This window comes from Aulostomus chinensis, chromosome 1, assembly GCF_037954235.1.
Source record: "Aulostomus chinensis isolate RoL2024-O1b breed Wild chromosome 1, RoL_Achi_v1.0, whole genome shotgun sequence".
In the NCBI taxonomy this organism is placed as follows: Eukaryota; Metazoa; Chordata; class Actinopteri; order Syngnathiformes; family Aulostomidae; genus Aulostomus; species Aulostomus chinensis.
The window spans coordinates 11687018-11705569 of record NC_141320.1 but is presented as its reverse complement, the minus strand read 5'-3'; the positions used below and the strand labels follow the sequence as shown (position 1 = coordinate 11705569).

The window sequence follows — 18552 nt, the reverse complement described above, 5'->3', positions numbered from 1 at the left end:
TCGAAACACTTACTACATTACTGTAAGCATCACTGAGTTGATTAGCAACTATCACTACATTACTGTTAGCATCATTTTGAGATCATTAGCAATTCTTCTGACATCACTGTCGCATTATTTTGAGGTTCGTAGCAACTCTTACTACATGACTGTAAGATTCACTTTGAGGTTGTTCGAAACACTTACTACATTCCTGTAAGCATCACTGAGTTGATTAAAAATTATCACTTCATTACTGTTAGCATCATTTTGAGTTCATTAGCAATTCTTCTGACATCACTGTCGCAATATTTTGAGGTTCGTAGCAACTCTTACTACATGATTGTCAGCATCACTTTGAGGTTATTCGAAACTTTAGCTCCATCACTGTCGCATCATTTTGAGATCATTAGCAATTCTTCTGACATCACTGTCGCAATATTTTGAGGTTCGTAGCAACTTTTACGACATTACTGTCACATTATTTTAAGGTTCGTAGCAACTCTTACTACATGACTGTCAGCATCACTTTGAGGTTATTCGAAACTTTAGCTCCATTACTGTTAGCATCATTTTGAGTTCATTAGCAATTCTTTCTACATCACTGTCGCATCATTTTGAGATCATTAGCAATTCTTCGACATCACTGTCGCATTATTTTGAGGTTTCGTAGCAATTATTACTACATTACTGTTGCATTATTTAAAGGTTCGTAGCAACTCTTACTAAATTACTGTCAGCATCACTGTGAGTTTATTAGCAACTTTCACTCCATTGCTGTTAGCATCATTTTGAGTTCATTAGTAATTCTTACTAAATCACTGTCGCATCATTTTGAGATCATTAGCAATTCTTCCAACAACACTGTCGCATTATTTTGATGTTCGTAGCAACTATCACTACATTACTGTTAGCATCATTTTGAGTTGTTGAGCAATTCTCACGACATCACTGCAGCATTAAATTGAGTTCATTAGCAACTCTTACTAAATGACTGTCAGCATCACTTTGAGGTTGTTCGAAACTCTTACTACATTACTGTAAGCATCACTGAGTTTCTTAGCAACTATCACTACATTACTTTTAGCATCATCTTGAGTTCATTAGCAATTCTTCCGACATCACTGTCGCAATATTTTGAGTTTCGTAGCAACTTTTACTACATTACTGTCGCATTATTTTGAGGTTCGTAGCAACACTTAATACATGACTGTCAGCATCACTTTGAGGTTATTCGAAACTTTCTCTCCATTACTGTTAGCATCATTTTGAGATCATTAGCAATTCTTCCCACATCACTTTCGCAATATTTTGAGGTTCGTAGCAACTCTTACTACATTACTGTTGCATTATTTAAAGGTTCGTTGCAACTCTTACTACATTACTGTCAGCATCACTTTGAGTTTATTAGAAACTGTCACTACATTACTGTTAGCATCATTTTGAGTTTATTAGCAAGTCTTACGACATCACTGTAGCATTAAATTGAGTTTAGTAGCAACCCTTACTCCTCCTGGAACCGTCACCTTACCGTGGTGGAGGAGTTTGAGTGCCCTAGTGACCCTAGGAGCAATGCTGTCGGGGGCATTTTTCCCCTGGTAGGGTCACCCAAGGCAGACTGGTCCTAGGCGAAGGGCCAGACAAAGAACGGTTCAACAGACCCTTCATGGAAAATCCAGCAAGTGCTACATGTACCCTGCCCGGAGGGGCACTGGGGCCCCGCCCTGGAGCCAGGTCCAGGGTGGCGGCTCGAAGGCGAGCACCTGGTGTCCGGGCCTTGGTCCGTGGGGCCCGGCCAGGCCCAGCCCGAAGAGGAGACACAGGCACGTCCTCCCTTGGACTCACCACTCATCGGGGGAACCGGAGGGGTCAGGTGCAATGTGGTTTGGGTGGCAGTTTCAGGCGGGTGCCTCGGCTGTCTGAACCACAGACATGGAAGCTGGCTTTTGGGACATGGAACGTTACCTCTCTGGTGGGGAAGGAGCTGGAGCTGGTGGAAGAGGTTGAGTGTTACCGGCTAGATATAGTCGGCCTCACCTCGACACATAGCTCTGGGTCCGGAACCCGAGTCCTTGAGAGGGGTTGGACTTTCTCTTTTGCTGGAGTTGCTCCGGGTGAGAGGCAGAGGGCGGGGTGGGCTTTTTGGTTGCCCCTCGACTCTCTGCCTGTACGTTGGGGTTTACCCCCGTGGACGAAAGGGTTGCTTCCCTGCGACTTCGGGTCGGGGAACGGGTCATGACTGTGGTCTGCGCATATGCGCCGAACACTAGTTCAGAGTACCCACCCTTTTTGGAGTCCTTGGGAAGCGTACTGGATGGTGCCCCGGCTGGGGACTCCATTGTCCTACTGGGAGACTTCAATGCTCACGTGGGCAACGACAGCATGACCTGGAGAGGTGTGATTGGGAGGAACGGTAGGCTCGACCTGAACCCGAGTGGTGTTCAGTTATTGAACTTCTGTGCAAGTCGCAGTTTGGCCATAACGAACACCATGTTCGAGCATAAGGATGCCCACATTGCACATGGCACCAGGACACCCTAGGTCGCAGGTCTATGATCGATTTTATAGTCGTATCATTTGACCTGCGACCGCATGTTCTGGACACTCGGGTGAAGAGAGGAGCTGAGCTGTCAACTGATCACCACCTGGTGGTGAGTTGGATCAGATGGCAGGGGAAGATGCCGCGCAGACCTGGCAGGCCCAAACGAGTAGTGAGGGTTTGTTGGGAACGCCTGGCAGAAGAACCAGTCAGAACGATCTTTAACTCCCACCTCCGGCAGAGCTTTGATCACATCATGGGGGTAGTGGGGGACATTGAGTCCGAATGGGCCATGTTCCGCTCTGCCATTGTCGAGGTGGCTGCTGTGAGCTGTGGCCGCAAGGCTGCTGGGGCTGGCCGCGGGGGTAATCCTCGAACACGCTGGTGGACACCAGAGGTGAGGGGAGCCGTCAGGCTGAAGAAGGAGGCTTACAGGGCATGGCTGGCCTGTGGGTCTCCAGAGGCAGCTGACCGCTACCGGCAGGCCAAAATGTGTGCAGCTGTGGCGGTCGCCAAAGAAAAAACGCGGGCGTGGGAAGAGTTCGGTGAGGCCATGGAGAACGACTATCGGTCGGCTCCAAAAAGGGTCTGGCAAACCGTCCGTCGCCTCAGGGGGGGAAGGCGGCAACTTGCCCACACTGTTTACAGTGGGGGTGGGAGGCTGCTGAACGTCAACTGGGGAGATAATTGGGCGGTGGAAGGAATACTTTGAGGAACCAGCACGTACTCCGTGGAGGAGACAGAGTCTGGGGAGTGCTTGGGGGGGGGTCGTCCAATCTCCGGGGCAGAAGTCGCCAAGGCAGTTAAACAACTCCGCGGTGGCAGAGCCCCGGGGGTGGATGAGATTGTTCGAAACTCTTACTTCATGACTGTCAGCATCACTTTGAGGTTATTCGAAACTTTCACTCCATTACTGTTAGCATCATTTTGAGTTCATTAGCAATTCTTCCGACGTCACTGTCGCATTATTTTGAGGTTCGTAGCAACTCTTACTACATTACTGTTGCATTTTTTAAGGTTCGTAGCAACTCTTACTACATGACTGTCAGCATCACTTTGAGGTTGTTCGAAACACTTACTACATTACTGTAAGCATCACTGAGTTTATTAGCAACTATCACTACATTACTGTTAGCATCATTTTGAGTTCATTAGCAATTCTTACTCCATCACTGTCGCATCCGTTTGAGATCATTAGCAATTCTTCTGAAATCACTGTCGCATTATTTTGAGGTTCGAAGCAACTCTTACTACATGACTGTCGGCATCACTTTGAGGTCATTAGCAACTATCACTACATGACTGTCAGCATCACTTTGAGGTTATTCGAAACTTTCACTGCATTACTGTCAGCATCATTTTGAGATCATTAGCAACTATCACTACATTACTCTTAGCATCATTTTGAGTTCATTAGCAATTCTTACTCCATCACTGTTGCATCATTTTGAGATCATTAGCAATGCTTCCAACATCACTGTCTCATTATTTTGAGGTTAGTAGCAACTCTTACTACATGACTGTCAGCATCACTTTGAGGTTATTCGAAACTTTCACTACATTAATGTTAGCATCATTTTGAGTTCATTAGCAATTCTTCCGACATCACTGTAGTATTATTTTGTCGTAAGTAGCAACTCTTACTACACGACTGTCAGCATCACCTTGAGGTTGTTCGAAACTCTTACTACATTACTGTAAACATCACTGAGTTTATAGCAACTATCACTACATTACTGTTAGCATCATTTTGAGTTCATTAGCAACTCTTACTACATGACTGTTGCATTATTTAAAGGTTCGTAGCAACTCTTACTACATTACTGTCAGCATCACTTTGAGTTTATTAGCAACTATCACTACATTAATGTGAACATCATTTTGAGTTTATTAGCAATTCTTACGACATCACTGTAGCATTAAATTGAGGTTCGTAGCAACTCTTACTACATGACTGTCAGCATCACTTTGAGGTTGTTCGAACCACGTACTGCATTACTGTAAGCATCACCGAGTTCATTAGCAACTTTAAGTACATCACTGTTAGCCTCATTTTGAGTTCATTAGCAATTCTTACTCCATCACTGTCGCATCATTTTGAGATCATTAGCAATGCTTCCAACATCACTGTAGCAATATTTTGAGGTTAGTAGCAACACTTACTACATGACTGTCAGCATCACTTTGAGGTTATTCGAAACTTTCACTACATTACTGTTTGCATCATTTTGAGTTCATTAGCAATTCTTCCGACATCACTGTCGCATCATTTTGAGATCATTAGCAATGCTTCCAACATCACTGTTGCATTATTTTAAGGTTCGTAGCAACTCTTACTACATTACTCTAAGCATCACTGAGTTTCTTAGCAACTATCACTACATTACTGTTTGCATCATCTTGAGTTCATTAGCAATTCTTCCGACATCACTGTCGCAATATTTTGAGGTTCGTAGCAACTCTTACTACACTACTGTCAGCATTACTTTGAGGTTGTTCGAAACACTTACTACATTACTGTAAGCATCACTGAGTTTATTAGCAACTATCACTACATTACTGTTAGCATCATTTTGAGTTCATTAGCAATTCTTATGACATCACTGTAGCATCATTTTGAGATCATTAGCAATTCTTCCGACATTACTTTTGCATTATTTTGCGTTCATTAGCAATTCCTACGACATCACTGTAGCATTATTTTGAGGGTAGTAGCAACTCTTACTACATGACTTTCAGCATCATTTGAAATTGTTTGAAACACTTACTACATTACTGTAAGCCTCACTGAGTTTATTAGCAACTATCACTACATTACTGTTAGCATCATTTTGAGTTCATTAGCAATTCTTCCGACATCACTGTAGCATTATTTTGAGGTTTTGAGGTACCTTTGTTTTTAACCGATCTGCTGACCAGCGAGACGCCACCACGCACGGCTGTCGGCTCCGTAAAGGAGGGATAGGAAGCGGAAAGGATGGAGAAGGGTCGGACCTGGTCTCTTTCTAGGTGACCACTCACTATCGTCTGCCACACTGCCCCTCATGGTGGGGAGTGTAGCGCTATCCTGCCACAGTACATTTGTTTCATTCTTTTGCTCTTGCACTTTAATTAAAATGGACTTGACTTGAGAACGTTTTGTTTCAAAATATAGATGAATTCCCAGATTTATAGGTAGCATGAGTATGAAGTTGCACTTGCACCCGGTGGGAAAATGTCCTCTGCATTTGACTCTTAACTATGTAGGAGCAGTGGTAGCAGTGTCAGCCTGGGGGCTTGGTCAAGATCAATGACAGGAGTAGCAGACAGGTAATATCCATAGCATGCATGTTGTTTTAGAGGAGTAAGGGTACACTGTTGGTCTCTCACCTGATGCGCTGTCATCAGCACAAATGATCTGTTCCTAAACATCAAAATCTACCATCCCCCCTGATTGTTTTTTACAACTGGAGTACTGGTTAACACTTTAGAAAGCCTTCATTCAGAGCTGTGAAGAACCTTGAACCTGATATCCCAGACATCAAAGTGGGCCACTAACTGGCCAGATGAAGCTATGCTAGGCTGCTGTATTCTGAAGAGCTAAAGTAGCAGCTTCTGAGAGGGATGCTAACCTGGATGTGTTTATCTCCTACTTTAATATCAGCGGCCCAACTTGGAGCTCTGACAGCCTCCAGCTTGTTGTTCCTGTTTCTGCTTCAGTCAACAGGGAACTCCAACCTGCAGTCGAATCTTCAACAACAATGGAATAGAAAAGTGAGGAAGAAAAACTAGAATAAACTTACAAAGCTGAGAAATGTTCATGAAGAAGAAAGGCACACGTTATGATTGAGGCCAGAAACTAAAACTCCACACCAAATGTACTTTGACTTGTAGGATAATGAACTTGAATGTGTTGAAACAGCAGATCAATGAATCCACTACCACACAACAAGATGATGACCCCCTACCACAAGATGGCGTCACAGATCCTGACGCTCTGAACAGGAAACACAGAGCAAAACATTACAACAAAGCTCCTGTTGTTCCCTACAGGAAAAACTGTGGCTCTGATGAGAAGAAGGATCCCAGCCTCCTCTGAGGATCCATGGCCGCACCATTGGGTAGAAGGACGATGGGGTCGGCACCAGGAGGAACCCTGGTGTCTCCGATGCAGGGAAGATGGAGCACTGAAGAGGCCACATTGTGGCGTCCTAAAGAGGACATTTGGTGGAGCCTGAGACAGCAAACATCCCGCCCCCTTCATCAGAAGAACCACAGCACCAGAAGAAAGAATCCTGGCAGTGACAACAGGGAGGATCAGGGTGACCTCCTCACCTCCACCTTTGAACCTTCAAATGAACTTTAAAAAGCTTTAGAGTGGAGAAGGTTTTTAAAACATTTTATTGTTTTTTCCTTTCATTCTCATTTGTGCGATTGTCTGATTTATTAGAAATAAACACTGTCTGCTGGGTTTCCATCGACTGTGATTCTCTTTTTGCATGCAAGTTGAAAGTTCTGCCAATAAAAACCACAAGTATTTGAAGACCAAAGGAAGAACCCCCAAAGTCAGGACCCTGAGATCAAAGTGAGCGCTCTGATCTCAGAGGTCTGGGATATTTCCCATCCCATGGCCCTTCAAATAAGAGCCCTGTGTCTCTGTCTCAAAGTTTTCAACCGTATTTGTTTGTTAAATTAAAACCAGACGACCACTGTGGTCCTTTTTACACGGTAAGTAAAGCACAGATGCCCTGGTGGACCTGTTGGCACCCTGGACTTTGAATCCAGTGACCTGAGTCCAAGTCTCAGTTCCAGCAGGTTTCCTGCAGCCTTCAGCAGAGCTGCCATGTTTCTCTGTAGAGAACTAAGTGATGCTCTCAGCAGGTTGAGGGCACCACCAACAAGTGAGGGATGAACCTCTGACTTCCTTCTTGTCAAACAGGAAACTCCTAATACCTCATTTGAGTAAAGTACCTCATTTTCCTGACATCCAAGTAGTAGTGAAGTGGAGGAAGAAGGGAGGAGATCTCCAACAGGATCCTTCTTTCCTCTGTCCTCCTTGATCTCATGGATCACCACAGTCAAGGGGAGACCCAAGTTCCTGGATGGATCTGGCACTCAGGAACTGCTGAGTTTTCCAGTGGACTTTGTTCCATCCATGGTTCAGGAGCAGGACTCCTCCTGGTTAACCTGGTATCTTTCCACCCAACTGTGGGTTCTTGGAGAATTTTTCATGTCATGTCAAGAAATCAGGCTGGTGGGTTTTTCAATGAGAGAAATTCTGGTAACTTAATTAAGTGGCATGTTTGTTGAAGCAGTAATTAACTGATAAATTAAGGAAGGCCTGGCCAGTCTTTGCTCCCAGGTCATACGATGGAGTTAGAAAGTCCTGAATAAATCTGGAGTTCCATGATTTCCTTGTGGTTCTTGTTCCTTTTGCCAATGTAGTCTGGAACAAGAGCAAGATGAACCTCCAAATATCAACAGGTTGATTGCAGGTGATGTCAAGTGGTATTTAGAGGAACGTCCTCCTTGTGTTTGGTTCTATGGTGGAAGGGTGAGAACTCTGGACTCTGGATCCAGTGATCAGAGTTCAAGTCTCAGAAGGACCTTCCTGTCTGGAATGTGTCCCATGTAACAAACTGATCAAGAGATGTTACGTGGTTCAAATGTTCTGGTTCATTTCTTACTGCCATGAACTCAGACTGTGTGTTTAATGTTAACAATAAATGTAACAACTAAGGAGCCAGTAGCTCCTGTGGAAAAAATTCTACTTTGTCAGTGAATGAATTCATTTGATATTGAAGTCTGCAACTTTCAGTGTCTGTCAGGATGGCCGAGCGGTCTAAGGTGCTGCGTTCAGGTCGCAGTCTCTCCTGGAGGCGTGGGTTCGAATCCCACTTCTGACAAAGGACATTTTCTCCACATTCCTATGCATCCACAGTGGTACATTCCAAACCCAGTTGAAGCTGCTCTCCACTGATGGGAGTGAGTGGTTGAACTGGCAGCAGAGGAGGCAAAGGAGCTTCCCTGTGATGTCCCAACATCGCCTGGTTTCCTCCAACATGGAGCAGCCACCAAAATCTAACTTCAATGTTGGATCAAAGTCTGCTGAAGGAATGTGTTTTCTTTCAATTCACATTTTGTCCATTAACTTCATAATCAGAGTCGCCATCTCATCACATGACTAAAGCCTGGGTTCTGTATTGGTGGTAAAATATCCTTCCATGCCCCTCACTAGTTTGCACACAGAAAAGCATATTTTACTGGTTTCAGATCTCTTAGCTTGTTCTCTCTCTTAAACCAGCTGAGGCAGCTTTCATTGTGTGATTGATTTTAAAATATAAATGTGGAACAAAACCATTGGAATCAGATGTCAGGACATTTGAAGGAATGTCAATCTCCTTTTGAAATGTTGCAGTGTGCAGCTGAGGCTCTCTGGCAGTGGCACCAGGAGCCCCAATGGCAGAACCTGGACCCTCCTGGAGGAGAACCACAGGTGAGGGCCTTCTTGGCTCCAGATTGATGGAAATCAAGTGTCTGAGGCTGTTAGCAGCCATGAAGTTGATCTGGTTGGCACTGGTATTTGTTCTTGCTGCAGCTCAGGAGTGATTCAGGAGAAGAGTTTCAGAACAGCCCAGGTTGGGGACTGGAATTTTAAAATGTCCCCTGGAACCAAACAACCTTGGAGGGTAAAACCTCCAATCCTAGCCACTCAGATGCAGCAGCAGAAGAAGCTGTCATCCACCCTGACAGTCAGAGCATCAAGTCAAGAAAACATCACCATCTTGTAGTTCCAAACCTCCACCTGTCAGATTCAGCTACTTCTGATTGTGGGACTTTAAACTTGAACACAATGGAATTTGGACAAGGAGTTTTCCTTCCAGTCCAAACATCATCGTCCAGCCTCCAACCAGAGGTCCCTCAGTTATCATGGAGCCACAGGTGGAGTCTGGATTCTTTTCTGGAATGAGACGGCAATGAGAGTCCTGCCAAGTGACATCACTGACATGACTGGATGACTTCAGTCACGTGACTGGATGACTTCAGTCACGTGACTGGATGACAGTGTAGATGCCAATGTAGAGGTTGGGGAAATCGTCTCTGAGAATCCAGCTTGAACCCACAGCCTCCTTGTTTTCCAAAAACCCAAACAGCGACCATCAGTCTCCCTCCAATCCTGTACTTTGGTAAACAACAAAAACAGAGTAAAAGTCTCTGGCAACATATTTGTTTCCTGTAGGGTTTCTTCATGTATGTGTGGTGTACCTGCTTTCCCAGAGGACTGCCATCTTTGTTCTGTGGCTGACATGTTTTAGTGTCAGCACAGGTCAATTCGCTGAGACTGAACTCTCATTCTCCTCCAAGTATTATTTCCACCTCACACTCCTGCATATATTCAAGTGAACAGGGAACACAAATTTATGCGCAACTTCTCCTGTGTATTCATCCACAGTCACTAAACAACTACCAAACCAAACAAAAGGGGGTTTGCTAGCATGGCAATCAGCTGTAGTTCACCATCTTATCCAGGTCACATGACTCAGGAGTAGCGTGGCCGTCTGGCAACCAAAGGGTGGCTGGTTTGATCCTCACTTTCTCCAGTGACCATGTCAAAGTATCCTTGAGTAAGAGACTGAACCCCTAAATACTTCTGATGAGTAGGTTGGCTCCTTGCATGGCAGCCTTCAGCATCAGTGTGTGAGTGTGTGTGAATGAGAGGACATTGTTCAGCTCCTTGAGTGCTGCTGAGGTAGAAAGGCTCTGTACAAACTGAGTCCTTTTACCATTTCTTTCCTGCTTCTAGCGGCGCTGTCGTCACTTCCTGTGACCGTGGAGGGAAGGAGTCCCCCTTCAGAATCAGTTTGATATCATTGTTACTTCCTCTTCAACATGCCTTTAGCAGACCAACTTAGAGAACAGCTCAGTGAGGTAGTGTGGCCGAGCGGTCTAAGGCGCTGGATTTAAGCTCCAGTCTCTGAGGAGGCGTGGGTTCAAATCCCACCACTGCCATAATGTCCCAGGTCACTGGAGAGGTGTGGCAGGTCTCTCACAGCCTCTCCTCTCTCTTCCACTCAGATCTTCAACCCTGTGACCAAAAGAAGAACCCTCCTCTGAGTCCACAGACCTGAGCATTGCTGCTCTGACTACCAGGTTACCTCCTGGTGATCATGGTGAGGTAGTCAGTTGTTCCTTTGTTTTTTGACAGAGGCTTCATTGTGAATTAAATAATTTTAATTCTTTACTTGAAGTTTCACGCTGTTTCGATTGAAAAAGGCGAGTTCCTGGAGAAGATCTTCCAGGGGTCCAGGTTCAAGCGGTGCCCCAGCTGGCACCAGGTGCTGACCCAGGTCCTGCATGGGAGATACTGTCAGTTCTGTTCTGCCCTGCTCACAACCACAGGCTGGTGTTGAGGCCTGCAGCAACCAGGGCCCCAGTCACCAAGAGTATAAAGGCTGGTCATTGTGGCAGTGGGAGGAGTCAAAATGAAGACAGACCAATGTGAGCAGGACGTTCCTGGAGAAGTCAGAAGAACTTGACCATGTTTCCTACAGTACCCAGGAGGCCTGGTAGTTGTTGAAGGAAGCTCCAAAAGCAAAGAGCAGACAGCAGGACATCAAAAGAAAAGATCCAGACACTAAAACTACAAGTAGAAACAAGAAGAAATACTAAAAGCTTTGGAAAGATACTACAAGGTTGGATATACATTATTATATACACTACTATTCTCACTGACTCCTAAAGAGGGACAGGAAACATTAGAATGTGGATCAGATCAGCTGATTTCAGTGTTGAGTCCATCCCTCCATCCACTTTCTGTTGTTGTCCTTTAAGGGTCATTGGGGGGGGGGGGGGGCGATCCCAGGTGACATTGTTCAAGAGGCAGGGTTCACCCTGGACAGGTCAGAATTCCTGATGATGTCATCAGGGCTTTGACAGTAGCTAGAATTCTGTCTTTGATCTCAGGAGGACATTAAAGAAACACAATTGAGGAAAGTAGAGGAGAACATTCAGCTTCATTAGAAACACTTGAACTGTTGAACAGTAGAATTTGTTTGAAACAGTTTACAACACTGAGGGACAGGATTGAAGAGGGAAGATTTTTCTTACTTTAAATTGAATTCTAACTTTAAACTGTGGATGAACATTTTTAGTCGTTCATATTCTAACATACAGAGGAAGTCATGACATTCCCTTTTTAAAAAAAGAAAAAACATGTGAAGCTCCTCCCCCCAGCTCCAGATGGACAGACAGACATGAGAGTGGCCAGGAAGCAAAGAAGTGTTGTGCTCCTCTCCAGTGCTCTGGTGTTCATTTTTTCTCATTTTGAAATTCAACAGCTGCTATCATTGATTGACAGGAAATGTTGATGACACACTGGGATTTTTGTTCTCCTGCTGTCACTGTCAAGTGCAGCTGAACATGAGAGGTAGCAGGATCATTCATGTGTTCATGTTTCCAGCAGACAAGGAGGAAACCTGGGAGGACTTCAGTGACTTTGATCACTGGTTCTCACTTCATCTTCTCAGTATAAAGTTCAAAGCGAGCTGGCCAGGAGTTGAACCTAGAATCTTCTGATCCGTAGTCAGACGCGTTATCCATTGCGCCACCAGCCCTGTGAAGAAGCTGCTATGTTCATGTGTGCTTGCTGTGACAGAAGACCCCAACAACATGGTGGCATTTTCAGGGGACACAATGGTGCAGTGGTCAGCACTGTGGCCTCACAGCAAGAAGGTTCAGCTCTCCTCCTATTTGGTTGCTAGGAACCTGAATCAGGCCTCAGTGGAGTGGTGCTGCTGAGGCTGAGTGAGGCTGAGTGAGGGACTGAGCAGGAGCCAGCAGGTCCAAGCAGGTTCAGGCAAACTCCCCTCGGTCCACCAACATCAAAGCAGAGGAACTGAGTTCATCTAACAAAATGATTCATATCATCTCCACTTGGAATGTTCTGGAACTACAAGTACACTTAAAATGGCCGACTTATGACAACAGAAGGAACTTTGAAGTAGATTTGATTCATTTAAGTCAGTGACAGTCATTTTTTCAAGAATTTAGTTCAGGTAACTTGATTGTTTTACTAAGATGAGCTTTAATGTTATACCATTGAAAAAAGACCTTCATGTATTTATGATGACATCACCAATAGGAGCCTTCAGTCTGTCAGGGGGTAGAGTTCAGTCACCACCAATGATATCAGAGTCAGAGTTTAGAGATCAAAGACAGACATTAAAGTCTCACATTAAAGTCTCTCTTATTAAAAAAATTAAAGTGTCATATCTTTGAAAATATACTGCAATACATGAAATATTATATTTACATGAATGGTAACCTCGTTCTTATATTCTTTAATATACTGCAATAGTAATGGACCCTCTATGACACTGTAGTGATGAATCTATCAAGGAGTAAAAATGATTATAATCTGAGAATTTTGAAGTCAAGTTTGAGATCAGTTTGATCCTCTCTCTCCCTCCCCCCTCTCTCTCCCTCCCTCCCGCCCTCTCTCCCTGTCTCCCCCCTCTCTCCCCCTCTCTCTGTCTCCCCCCTCTCTCCGTCTACCCCCCTCTCCCTCTCTCTCTCTCTGTCTCCCCCCTCTCTCCCCCTCTCTCTCCCTCTGTCTCCCCCCTCTCTCTGTCTACCCCCCCTCTCCCTCTCTCTCTCTGTCTCCCCCCCCCTCTCTCTCTCTCAGGAGCTTTTAAATGAAAATTTTAATAAAACAGAACAGGAGACTGAAGAGTGATCACTCAAACCCACAGGCTGAATGGGACATCTCTTAAAAACATTGAACCACTGAGTAAAACCATAGAAGCGCTCCTGTCTAGTCGGTGCTAACAAGTTAGCTGTTGAGTGAGTCCAGCTGTGCTGTCTAGGAATCCTGGTCAAAAGCCTCCACACATCAAACAGCTGGTGTGTTGGTGGATCAGTGGATCCTGCTGGAAGAAGCAGGGTGGAGCTCTGAATGGTTCCTGTCTCAAAGAGCTTCTCTGTGCAGCTCCCATCAGCTCCTAAAAACAGGAAACCAGCAGATTCACTGTTGAACAGTGGCATTAAAATGTCTCAAAAGCTGTCCTGTCCACCATTTGTTGGTGCAAAGACATTTAAAAACACCAGTTGAACATTTTCCAAAGTTGCTCTCACCTTCTTTCAAACACCTGGAATGATTTCCTCCAAACCAAAAGAAACTGGTGAAAAAAACAACAACAAAAACTCCTGGAGAATCAAACTCCACCCTCTGCTCCAACTGGACTTGGGACTTCAAATGACCCCCATTAAAAGCCTGCCTGCCTGCATCCCCATTCACTGACTGTTGTGCTGTGGGTCTCCTGGACAAACATGGCAGGATCCTCTTGATCTCCAGGAGAATAAAAGAGGGAACCCAAGAAAACAAGTCAGCATGAAAGAGGAGCAGATTTTAAAACTCCTCATCATTTCCACCTCCAGGAGTGAAGCCTCCCAGGACCCAAGAGGCTCCAGCTGGCAGAGCTCTCACTGGTTTTTCCACCACCTCGCTAACCTGAGCTGGAGCATCTGAGAACCAAACAGTGACCCCCTTCACTCCAGAGCCGACTCCACAAACTCTGAGCCCCCACTTTACCCACAGCCAGCAGGCCTCCTCAACACTGCATGACACACGACGACTAAATTTAACACTTCTCATCCAGAGATCTGTCACAGGTGTGTAATGTGGAGGGTCAATCTGTCTGTCCACATTCAGATCATTAACACAGTGACTCCTAAGCACCAGCAGAGCCTGTTCATCGTCCCTGGGGGGCTCGAACCACCAGCCTCTCGGTTAACAGCCGAGCGCGCTGACCGATTGCGCCACAGAGACTCTGAGTCACCTACTTTTCATGAAGAGTTTTCAGGCTAAATTCAGTGTGTGAGGTCCACACTGCACATTTGAGGGACCATGAAGGACAGAGGAGAGTCTGACTGTCATGGTGAAAGCCTTCAGCACTAGAACTGAAACAGCCCCATCATCTTAACCCCCCCAGACCAAACAGGCTTCATCAGAAACAGACCCCCCTCCTAGAACATCCAGAGAACATCAGTCTGATTAATAGAACATGACAAACAATCAAGAACTTGTTATTGTTTGATCAGAAGCTGAAACAATGTTTCTATGTTTGTCTGTTCTGGTCTGAATGAAAGAGGAGGTTTTCTTGGTCATGTGACGTGGATGAGAGTTCAACTAGAACTTCCTGATTCAACAGGATTTTAGTTTGTAGGGATTTTGTCAAAGCCACCAACCAAACCTCTGAGTGGTGCAGATGTCTGCTGCCTCCTCAGAGCAGACTGGAGCTCAGCCTCACTCACCTGTGGGAGCCCCAGCAGAGCCACCGGGTGATGGAGTTTCAGTTCAGGCTCCAAGGTCCTGGATTGAATTGGTGTTTTGTGTTTTTAGGCCTCCTGGCACCATCAGTGGTAGAGCAGAGTGGTGCAGAGGAAGCGTGCTGGGCCCAGAACCCAGAGGTCGATGGATCAAAACCATCCTCTGCTAAAAGAAGAAAAATAAAATGAACCTGCATCTTTAGAAATGTGTGTCTGTTAAAAAGAGGTTAGTGAGGATTTTGTCTTCCTCCACAATCACCAACCATTGTGAGAGTTAACAACAGTCCACTTTCTGACTGAAGCAAAAGTAGACTTCAAAAGGTTTTTCTGATTCAACATAGCAGCTAAATTTCCATTTCCATTTCCTGAACAGGACAGGTTAAAAAAAAGGGAATGTCATGACTTCCTCTGTATGTTAGAATATGAACTACTAAAAATGTTCATGCCCAGTTTTAAGTTAGAATTAAACTGAAAATCCAAAAATCTCCCCTCTTCAATCCTGTCACTCAGTGTTGTAAACTGTTTCAAACAAATTCTACTGTTCAACAGTTCAAGTGTTTCTAATGAAGCTGAATGTTCTCCTCTACTTTCCTCAATTGGGTTTCTTTCATGTCCTCCTGAGATCAAAGACAGAATTCTAGGTACAAATAAAAACACTACCAAAGCCTCCTGATGACATCATCATCAATTCTGTCTTTGATCTGTGTCTGTCCAGCCTGTCCTGAGTGGATCCAACAGTTTCCCATGGGTGACTCTGTCGTGGTCTCTCTCCTGCTGTCTCCAACTCTCAGAGCGCTTCTACTGGTTTCTCTCCATCGTCCCTGTTGCTAGGCAGAGCACTGGTGAGGACTGAGGCCAGTGATGTCATCACCTCCAGCTGAGACCTGCCAGGTGATCCTGCTTCATTCAACTCTGCTGCCTCTGCCACTGCCCTGACTGGTGAGGCTGACAGCAGGTTCTCTCTCATCTAAACTCTCTGTTTACAATGGAGGCTGAAATCCTTGTGATTGGTGGTTCAATCATCAGATCTGTTGAACTCCCAGGTGCCATCACCTGCTGTCTTCCTGGTGCCAAAGTTGTGGACATTATTGAACGTCTCCAGGACTCATCGACCTCCACCCCTCCTGCAGGTTCTCCCTGTCTCTGTGTGGGTGCTCTCTGGTACTCCAGCTTCCTCCCAAAGTCCAAAGACATCAAGAGGGTAGTGGTTACCTGGACACTCTAAATGACTGTGAGTGTGAATGGTTGTCTGTCTGTGTGTGTTGGTCCTGGGATGGACTGGTGACCCATCAAGGGTGAACCCAGGGCTGGACTGGCCATCTGGCCGATGCACATCTTTGGGCCGGCCCATAACTGTCATAATTTTTTTTTCAAAAGTGTATAGTTTTTAATCGACCGTAACGGTATCGGAGACGCGAAACGCGGCCCATTGGTTGATTTTCTTGAAGGACATTGGGCTCGTCCAATGAAATCTCTCAGCTCTCTCTCTTTCTCTTAGTCAAGCCATGCTGTTGCAATGGAAGTGGAGGAGTCAGATCAGACAGTTGGAGACTATTTTAGTCGCCCTTCTTCCACACAGAGGACTGATTTTTTAAAGTTTCATCCTCAACAAGATTCCATAAACCCTGTCGTCCAGAGGCTCTTCGTTAGAACGGACGGCACGACGTGGAAATGGCTGACTTATTGTGGTCAACGTCATGCTTTGTTTTGTTTTGTTTGCCCTGCTTTTAGCAAGCCCAGTGATCCAAGTGTCTTCATTAGAGGCCTGACAGACTGGAGGCATGTGCACCAAAGAGTAGAGGAGCATGAGAGAGGCATGGCACAGAGGCAGTGTGCTGAGGCCTATTTTTGAAACTGCTCCAGAGCAAGATTGGCCACCTCCTTCAGGGAAGACAGCTGACAGGACACCGTGAGCAGGTTAAGAAGCAGGGCTGGACTGGGACCAAAAAATGGCCCTGGCATTTTTCATCCCTGGCAGCCCTCCATGGTTATTTACACGATATGTGTAAGCACATACCAGAGGATGTATGCGCACATTTTGAAGTTTCAAAAATTAAAATAAAGTGCAGTATTCTACATGGAAGACAGTAACCATGTTAAAAGAGTGATACTCTTTCACTACTCACAGAGACCTTCTTCTTCCACTACACGTTCCAACACCTGACGTCTCTTCTTCCCAGTCCAGCCCTGGAAGAACGCGTCGAGTTTTGGAAATTCGGCTGCTTTTCTTCTCGGGAGTGTCTCTTTTTCGGCTCCTCCTTTCTCCTTCCTCTTACTGGGCAACATTCTTCATGGCTTCTGACTGCAAGGCGGCCGCTGAGTGGTGGCACTACAACTGGATGGGTCTGTTTCTCATTTTAACACAAAAACAAACTAACCGCTGTTTCTGCGTTTTTACCAGAAATATATATTTTGAAATGCCTGCTCACACCGGCCCATCCGGCTACATCCACCAAACTTTACACACATAATATAATATAATAATATAATAACCCTGAACACAAGCCCCAAAGCAGTAGTTGTTTTGTTTTTCTTCATAAAGGAGGTGCACTGTCATGACTACGATATCTCTGGCAACAAACATGGAAGGGGCTTTGGGGTCTTGTGTTTCAGCTCTGTAACTTCTGGATGGCTGAAAATGTCAGAATCAGTCCTCTCACTGACATCAACCATTGGTGTGACTTTTGGTGGCTTCAGCTCAAATGAAACCAGGGAAGAGGGGCCAGACTTTGAGGAGCCCCTTAGGGTTAGTGGATGCCCCGGGACCGTGCTTGGGCCCCTTAGCACCTAGATGGCTGAAATTCCCAGCACATGCTACTCTGGGGCATCACACTATGTGTGTAAAGTTTGGTGGATGTAGCCCAAGTAGAAACACCAGAACCCAGATTTGATCCTCAATTCTGCTCCAAAAGGCTCTCGGAGTGCAGCAGTCCCAGACCCTGATTTTGCCCAGTTTCACAAAGGGATAGTTTTTTCTCTTTGAACCTAGGAAGTTGAAATTTTAGTGTGTTGTTCTGTTCTCGAAGGATCGCATCTGTGCTGGTTTGACCCCCCGAAGTCCTTTCTGCTGTCCGTAAAGGGCGTGGCAAAGTCCAGTAAAGTCTTTAAATGAAGCATCATAACTGGTCAAAGTTGCTCCAAATGAGATGAGATTTCTGGGAGGAGTTCACACCTCTGCCAGAAACCAATATTTAAAACTTTGAAGCCCCACCTCCTTCCTGAAGCTACTTCCTGTTTGGGAGGGGGTTCTAGAATTATTCCACCAGATTAGGATTTCATAAAGTTTCAGGTCTGTATCCACTGGAGAGGCCAATGAGAGCAAAAGAGCAACAGGGTCAAAGGTCAACAGGCCTCGTGTCTCAGCCAGCCCTCAAAGGGTTAAGTGAGCCTTTTGGAGCTCCTTTGAAAAAAGGCCTGTCACCAATCTTGTTCAGGACCAACATGAAGAAGGATCTTTGGAACATTTTCACATCTTTAAGATGGCCTTGACTCCTTTTTACAGCAGGAGTCACTGAACAGCACAAAGCTGCTATTGCAGCCTTCAGGCCTCATTTCTGATCAGTTATTATTGTTGAAACAAAGCTGAATATCAATTATTGATTTTTATTGTCATCATTGTGAACACCTGATGAGAGAAACACAATAAAAACATTTGAAAAGGAAGGATCAGAGTGTTGTTGTACTGCAATACTACAGTACAGCATCAGAGACACTCAGTTATTGATTGC

At 45.3% G+C, this 18552-nt stretch overlaps 3 non-coding genes across 3 annotated transcripts; 2 read left to right on the top strand and 1 right to left on the bottom strand.

Annotated features, from left to right (window-relative positions):
* Nucleotides 1-8320: 8320 nt before the first annotated feature.
* Nucleotides 8321-8403, top strand: trnal-cag (transfer RNA leucine (anticodon CAG)). Its single transcript has one exon. It is a non-coding gene; the product is annotated as a tRNA-Leu (tRNA).
* Nucleotides 8404-10425: 2022 nt separating this feature from the next.
* On the top strand, nucleotides 10426-10507 carry trnal-uaa (transfer RNA leucine (anticodon UAA)). The gene has a single exon. It is a non-coding gene; the product is annotated as a tRNA-Leu (tRNA).
* Nucleotides 10508-12038: 1531 nt separating this feature from the next.
* On the bottom strand, nucleotides 12039-12111 carry trnar-acg (transfer RNA arginine (anticodon ACG)). The gene has a single exon. It is a non-coding gene; the product is annotated as a tRNA-Arg (tRNA).
* Between the last annotated feature and the right edge of the window lie 6441 nt (nucleotides 12112-18552).